The sequence below is a fragment of the Eutrigla gurnardus genome, assembly GCF_963514095.1.
Source record: "Eutrigla gurnardus genome assembly, chromosome: 1".
Taxonomy (NCBI): domain Eukaryota; kingdom Metazoa; phylum Chordata; class Actinopteri; order Perciformes; family Triglidae; genus Eutrigla; species Eutrigla gurnardus.
Window position 1 is genome coordinate 28564008 of NC_139915.1, and position 7616 is coordinate 28571623.

Sequence of the window (7616 nt, forward strand, 5' to 3'; positions counted from 1 at the left end):
TTGTTGGCCACCAGCTTGCCGAGAGCTCTAAAAAAAATCAGAATTTGAATTGACCATAGGCATCTCATGAAAATATTTGTGATCCCATTTGCATTTGCTGCTGTACGACCATATGGTATAGGTACAATATATGATGATAATGTACATTAAATATTTAATGAATTCATGTTAAATCAACCATTTGTATTGTACCTTTGTATTGTACCATTCATCCTCTCTACCAGCCCATTTGTCTGAGGATGATACGGTGAACAAAGACTCCTTTTGATTCCCAACTTTTTGCAAACTTCCTTGTTAATCTGTTAAATAAAAAGAACATACTCTATATAGATCAAAACACAACTGAAATATTTCTGCAATATTTTTTCAAAGTATTTTTAACTTACCTCATTCACAAACTCCCTTCCTTGGTCCGTCAGGATCCTTTTGGGAGCCTCAAACTGGTGAAAGAATTTGATTATGCATTCCGTCACCTCAGCTGCCGATTTTCTATGGAGAGGATAGGCTTGTGGCCATTTGGTCAGGTAGTCTACCATCACACATATGTACTCGTATCCACTGTCAGTTTTTTTCAGTTTGCCAATTAAGTCCATCCCGATTAGCTCAAATGGATGTGTAACCTGAAAAAAAAAAACCAGTACAAAATAAAATTATACATTTCTGTAGAAATCTTCTCCCCATAAAGGGCAGAAGATGGTAATTGGGCACTGAAAACAAAACCAGTTTGGTAACTGCTGTGAAGTATATAATGATATTTATGTATTTTTATCTGTATGGCAATATGTAATATGTTTTGTGATAAAACAACAGGCATTGATTTTTAGAATGTGTCAACAACAGCTACCTTTATTGGGGTATACTCCACCTCCTGTTTAATGATATGAGCAGCTGCCTGGCACACTGCACATTCTGACACCTGAAACATGAAATAGTTAAATATCTGCTGACATTTATTATGTCACTTCATATTTGAGTCGAACATAGCTAGAACGAGTTTTAGAACATATGTCATGTGATCTGTTTTTTACTATACATGCTGTCCTATCTTTATGTGTAACGTGATGAAAGTAAATAGAAACCAATGTGGCCCCACCCATTCAATTGCAGTGCTTACTTACCCATTTATTGATGTCATCTGTCATTCCAGGCCAGAAAAATCGGCAAGAAATGGCATCTCGGGTTTTTCTTTGACCAGCGTGACCACCTCTGGAGCTGTCATGACAATCCCTAAAAATGTCGTTAGCCTCCTCTGTGCCTCTAACCACTTTGGTTTTTATGGCCTTTCCAGGACCCTTCAAAAAGTATAGTGATCCACCTAGGAAATTAAACATTTTTTTCTTTCTTTGTTATATTGGGCAAATATCGGCCTTCAGATTTGTAGTCCAAAATTGATTGGTACAGTGTTGGATCCATTGCTTAAAATTGTTGGTCAATAGATTCCTTTCAATTGTCGGTCAATAGCTACTGTCGTCGGTCAATGTGTCGTCTCTATGGAGTAGCGTCATTTCCGAAATTGGATAATATACGCCTAGGCTACAATTAATGTATTCAGTAGCTATCACATGCTGTGTAAATGTATATAAATTATAATAGAATGACTAGATATGGCTACATTAATATTTTGACATTTGATGCTCTTAATTATAGAAAATTAACCTTTATTTTGTGTTGTGTATTACTTGATATGTTAATGCAGGTAGTCTGCGTGATAGTTGACAGCCAATGAGATACTAAAAGGGACGTGATGTGCATGTAGGCCTATTTCATAGAGCATGTATCAATAGGAGATTTTCCTCTCCAGTGAGAGAGAAGTTGTTCCAGGGTAAACAGAGCTGATTCCCCACTGTGTATTTTCTCCCACCGTTAATTCTTTATCAGACTAGTTCTGGGTTTGTGCGCTACAACTGCTGCACATTATCATCCTTTGCTAACAAATTTATGCTATTATGTAAAATGTAATTAAATAAAGTAGTTACACTACATGAAGGGGCAAATGCAATTAATTTCTAAGCTACTTATGTTTAAGATTAGATTAGATTCAACTTTATTGTCATTGCACAGAGTAAAGGTACTGAGACAACGAAATGCAGTTTAGTATCTGACCAGAAGTGCAAATAAGCAGAAAGTGCAGAATATGTGCATATGAATGGCAGTGGTATATAAATAATGAGATAGTATATAATAAGATACAGTATGTGCAATGTGAGCAGTAAGGTTGTAAACTATGAAAAGACTATAAATAAGATATATACAGTATGGATAGATATGTACAGTAACACGGAGTAGTAAAATATGACAAAGACTATAGACATGAGAATGCACAGTATGAAGTAGGATATGTGCAGTACAATATAAGACTATAACATGACTATAAAAGTGAGCAGCAGTTTTGCTAAATAGCAGAGGGGAGTGCAGATCAGACTCTGTATGTAAAGTGCAGTTAAGACAGGTGAAGAACAAGTGGTGTGGAGTGAAGTGGATTGAGGTAGAGGGCATAAGTGGAGTACAGTAAAACAGTATAAAGCAGTCAGTGCAAATGAACAGGTGGGTCAAGGTGCATGGCCGTCAAGGCCGGGAGGAGTACAGTCAATGGGGGTCGATGTGCCAGGGGGGGGGGGGGATGTTGCAGGGTTCAGTGGGGGGGGGTGGGGGGAGGTGCAGAGTTCAGCAGGGAGACAGCCCCAGGAAAGAAGCTGTTCCTGAACCTGCTAGTCCGGGAACGGTTGGGGTGGGAGCTGTACTTGGTGATGCTGCGCGCCCTCCGCAGACATCTTCTGTGCTGGACAGCCTCGATGGTGGGGAGTGAGGAATGTTGCCTACATTTCTATTCATTTCATATGCAAATACTATTCAGTGTAAAAATAAAAACTAATTAAATTCAACAATTACATTATTTTCATGAAAGTGGTGTGTTTCTCCCAGCATCACTACTGTACTTGTCAGAGTACACACAGGACTGATGAGGGGAGTCCATTTCATAAATCTGCCACCTTCCTAGTAAAAGTTAAGAGGGGGTGCTTATTCTGCCTGTTGTGAAAATAGGCCTGGCGTCAGTGGCGTGCACACATAGACACTAGGTGGTGCTAACGCACCAGGACTTTTGCCCTTTATCAACGAAAATGCCCTTTTGAAACTTTTTTTTACTATTTATACTATTACTATTAACATTTTACCCCCCCCCCCCCCATCAACAATCCTCTTCAGTGGTGAGAACGCGCTATATGTGCCCTTTTTTTCTCTTTCCGCCTTCAAAAAGTCTGTGCACGCCACTGCCTGGCGTGATATGCACCCCCCCCCCCCCTTTAAAAGAATTCTGTTGATCCCAGCATCAAATGCTTTTCAGAGTACAGACATGGGACTAGTATGAGTAAGCAGTGTGAGTTTCATGCATGTGCCACTTTCCTAGTAAAAGTTAAGAGGGGGTGCTTATTCTGCCTGTTGTGAAAATAGGCCTGGCGTGATATGCACCCCCCCCTTTAAAAGAATTCTGTTGATCCCAGCATCAAATGCTTTTCAGAGTACAGACATGGGACTAGTATGAGTAAGCAGTGTGAGTTTCATGCATGTGCCACCTTCCTAGTAAAAGTTAAGAGGGGGTGCTTATTCTGCCTGTTGTGAAAATAGGCCTGACGTGATATGCACCCCCCCCTTTAAAAGAATTCTGTTGATCCCAGCATCAAATGCTTTTCAGAGTACAGACATGGGACTAGTATGAGTAAGCAGTGTGAGTTTCATGCATGTGCCACCTTCCTAGTAAAAGTTAAGAGGGGGTGCTTATTCTGCCTGTTGTGAAAATAGGCCTGACGTGATATGCACCCCCCCCTTTAAAAGAATTCTGTTGATCCCAGCATCAAATGCTTTTCAGAGTACAGACATGGGACTAGTATGAGTAAGCAGTGTGAGTTTCATGCATGTGCCACTTTCCTAGTAAAAGTTAAGAGGGGGTGCTTATTCTGCCTGGTGTGAAAATAGGCCTGTCGTGATATGCACCCCCTCCTAATTATTTTCCTGTTGATCCCAGCATCAAATACTTTTGAGAGTACACACATGGGACTATTATGTCTAAGCAGAGTCAGTTTCATTCATGATTCTGTTGATCCTAGCATCAAATGCTTTTCACGCTACGCAGATGAGACTAGTATGTGTAACCAGAGTCAGTTTAGTGTATGTGACAGCTTCACAGTAAGAGTTATGCTGGGGGTACATATCACAGGAAATGGAACACAAGGCCTGCCATGAAATGCACCCCATCTGCATCATTTTGTTCCTTTGACCTCACTATTGGTGCTTTTAACTGCATGCAATTGGTGCCAAGATATGTATGAGTTTGATAGGTCTGACAACAGATAAGTCAGTGGTGGATGGGGAATTGGTTTATTATATTTTATCTTATAAAGCAGCAAGAAAAATGTTTAATTTCACAAAAACAAGTGTAGCTATTTGATGAAGAGAATTTGCCCTTTAATGGTGAGAAACACACATAGGTTATGACTTGTCTATCAGGCATAGATCACATTACATTTTCATCAAGAGATATTCAGGATCAGAAGGCTATTGTTTCGACCTATATACAGGTTAACCCATTTAAAAGCACTTACTTTTGAACCTATGAATTGCAAGAAATGCTAGAATCATATTTAGTGTTGTGAAACGCCGTGTCAAATACATTCAACTTGCTCAAATCAAAATTAAGTTAATTCATTTTGTAGTCATGGCTGGGGTAGGCTATATATTTCCACAGAACAATAAGGTGTTCTTTTGCGTTCGTTCCAAAAAAACTCGTTCGTTCGAGTTTTTTGGAAGAAAAACATCGGTTGTTTGTACTCTTTAGAACAGTTTTAAAGACTGTAATCACTTGTATTCTTCTCTTCCATCTCTTTCACAAATAATTAAATCGTAGTATAGTATTTTCCCCTGCGTTTGTTTAGTCGAACTGCTTTCCTTTCAGATCAAGCGAGTGGTGCGCGCTCCCGCGAGGGGGTGCATCTGACGCGGGGGGTGCCGAATTGGCACCGGCAGTCTGAACAGCCATTCTAGTTCAGGTTATGTTTTCAGGTTTGGTGGCTCGCTGCTGCCACCTAGTGGTGTAACTGACGTCCGAAAAAACGACAGACACGTGTATGGAGAGTGAGCTTAGCAGCATCAGCAGAGAGCTGTTATTAGCACAAAACAATAGTTCACTACTTGTCTTTAAAGTAGGAAGTAGCAAGGCTACGTTAGAAGAGTTTTTTGACCGTGGAAAGAGAAGTCGTCCGACGTCGCGGAGGTTCCTGACCCGTCCGAATGACGTGGCTATTGAATATCCCGGTGAGTTAGCTGTTAGCAAACACGGCGAATTAGCACATTCAACTAGCACGGTGAATTAGCATTCTGGTTGATAACTTGGAAAAGGTTTATAACTTCAGACTGTGGATTTATTGTGTTAAAAACCAGTCGGGATAAGCTGATAAGATCATGGTGATATTACGAATGGTGTGTTTATTTTAGAAATGTGTAAATACTGTGAAAAAATGCTAATTAGGCCTGTTGGTCAGCTAATTCAGATAATTTAGCAGACATGGTTAATATTATGTGCTTAATGTGTGAATATATTCTTTGTGAGCTATTTTATTAAGCATATGGATGCAAAAGTTAAAGCATATGTGAGTGAAATGTTATTATGTGAAGTATGAGGGATTGTGTGATAGTGTGTGTAACTCTGAGAGATAAAGAAAGAAAGAGACAACACACAGTGGACTTTTGATAAGGACAGTTATTAATTTTCCCTGCACGTTTTGTGCAGGCTGGTCTTTTTGTTGAGCTGTTCTACAAACTGGATCGAGTGCTCAAGCTGCCTTCATCCTGCTGCTTTCTGGTTCCCCCTCATCATTCCCCTCCATCACTGCTCCCTGGATCTCCAGTCATCATCCCCATCATCTTCAGTCCTCCCCTCTACTCACCTCACAGCCTTCATCGTCTGTAACCAGGATGGACAGTCTTTCTCATAAAGGGTGGTAGGAAACTTGAGTGCACTCAAAATAAACTGAAACATTCACAAACTTGGGTTGAGTAACCAAAGACTGACTCATACTCAACTTGTTGACACAAGAGTACATTTTTTGTTCATTGAGATCTCAAATTTTAGTTTTTTTATTTTGGTTGGGTCTCAACAATTTATTTATTATCAAGTTATCATATTTGTTTTGGTATTGATAATTTAACTTCACATTTGGGCCAGATGTGTGTTTAAATTTTGTCATGCCCAATTGTCTACCAGGTTAAAGGTCCTCGTTACAAATATAAAAAAGTGTATTGAAGTGGATAAAATCCAACAAGCTGCGTCATGGCTACACGCAGAGGATATCATGATGGACGGCCGCCACAGAGTCCCCGTCCCAGCAGAGTGCGACGCATTCCCGGGCATCTGGAGGACTACGAGCTCGGCTATCCATTACAACCCCTTCATCCCACCATAACAAGGCCAGTGTCACCGACGACACCAACATATGCAGCACCACCCAGCACGGGAGGATTTCCCCACTATCCAGTGCCCACATATCCGTCCTATGAGAGCCCTGATGATAGACTTCAGCGCCTAGAGGCACGCTGGCAGGCCGTGAGACACCAAATGAAAGAGCTGGCAGCTGAAATGGACAATGTAAAGGGGCGTTCACACCGAACGCGATCAACGCGAATTGAGCGGCGACTCTACATTGAAAACCAATGTAAATGGCGCGATGACACGCGATTCAGGCGGAGGCGGCGCGAATGGAGCGTCTGGCGCGATGAGACGCGGCGCGAATGGCGCGTCTGACGCGGCGCGTCTGAAGCGACGCGAATAAAGTTGAAAATATCGAACTTTTCAGGCGGCATCGCGCCGCGACATCCAATCAGCGACGAGTTCAAGCCGACGACGTCACTTCCCTCACGTACCCGTTGTTTACAGACCAACATGGAGGAGAAAATAATTGTTGCTGTGTGTGGGCACCCGGTGATCTACGACACCACAGCGGTGTTCTACCGCGACAAAATAAAAAAAGAGGAGGCGTGGGTGAAGGTCGGTGAGGAGGTGGGACTCCCCGGTAAGTTGTGAAGCTATCTCTGGCTTGTTTTACGTTGCTGACCGTGTTTCTATATGAAATGTTAGCATCAGTTAGCACTTGCATAGCATTATCCCCTTTTGCAGGATACCACTTCCAGTTTGTGTGAATGTTTAGGCTATTGTCTTAATATTTAATTTGGTTAGAAGCTAATTTATGCAATGGCATGTCTTTCTGTGTGTGTTTGCAGTTGAGGTGTGTCGAAAAAAATGGAAGGGGCTGAGGGACACCTATTTAAAAAAGAGAGAGAAGGACAGAAAAAGAGTGGGTCAGCGGGGGGGGGGGAATTAAAAAAGTGGCGGTTCTCTGTGGTCCTGTCTTTCCTGGAACCCTTCACCACCCCCAGGGAAACCAGTGGCAACATGGGGGTCGAGGAAGACTGGACCACAGAGAACTCGTATGAAGGGAGCATGGTTGATGATGAGGCAGCAGCAGGGCCGTCAGGAGAACTGTGGTCAGGAGAAGCAGGGCCATCATCAGGACCAGTTTGTGACGGTTGGTTCAGTGAAGACATACACATAGTAAAGTACATGTAAA

At 41.8% G+C, this 7616-nt stretch overlaps 1 long non-coding RNA gene across 1 annotated transcript; it reads left to right on the plus strand.

The window, feature by feature from the left end:
• Positions 1 to 6782: 6782 nt before the first annotated feature.
• Positions 6783 to 7323, plus strand: LOC311012287. Its single transcript, XR_014597025.1, has 2 exons — positions 6783 to 7061; positions 7270 to 7323. It is a non-coding gene; the product is annotated as an uncharacterized lncRNA (long non-coding RNA).
• The last annotated feature ends 293 nt before the right edge of the window (positions 7324 to 7616 follow it).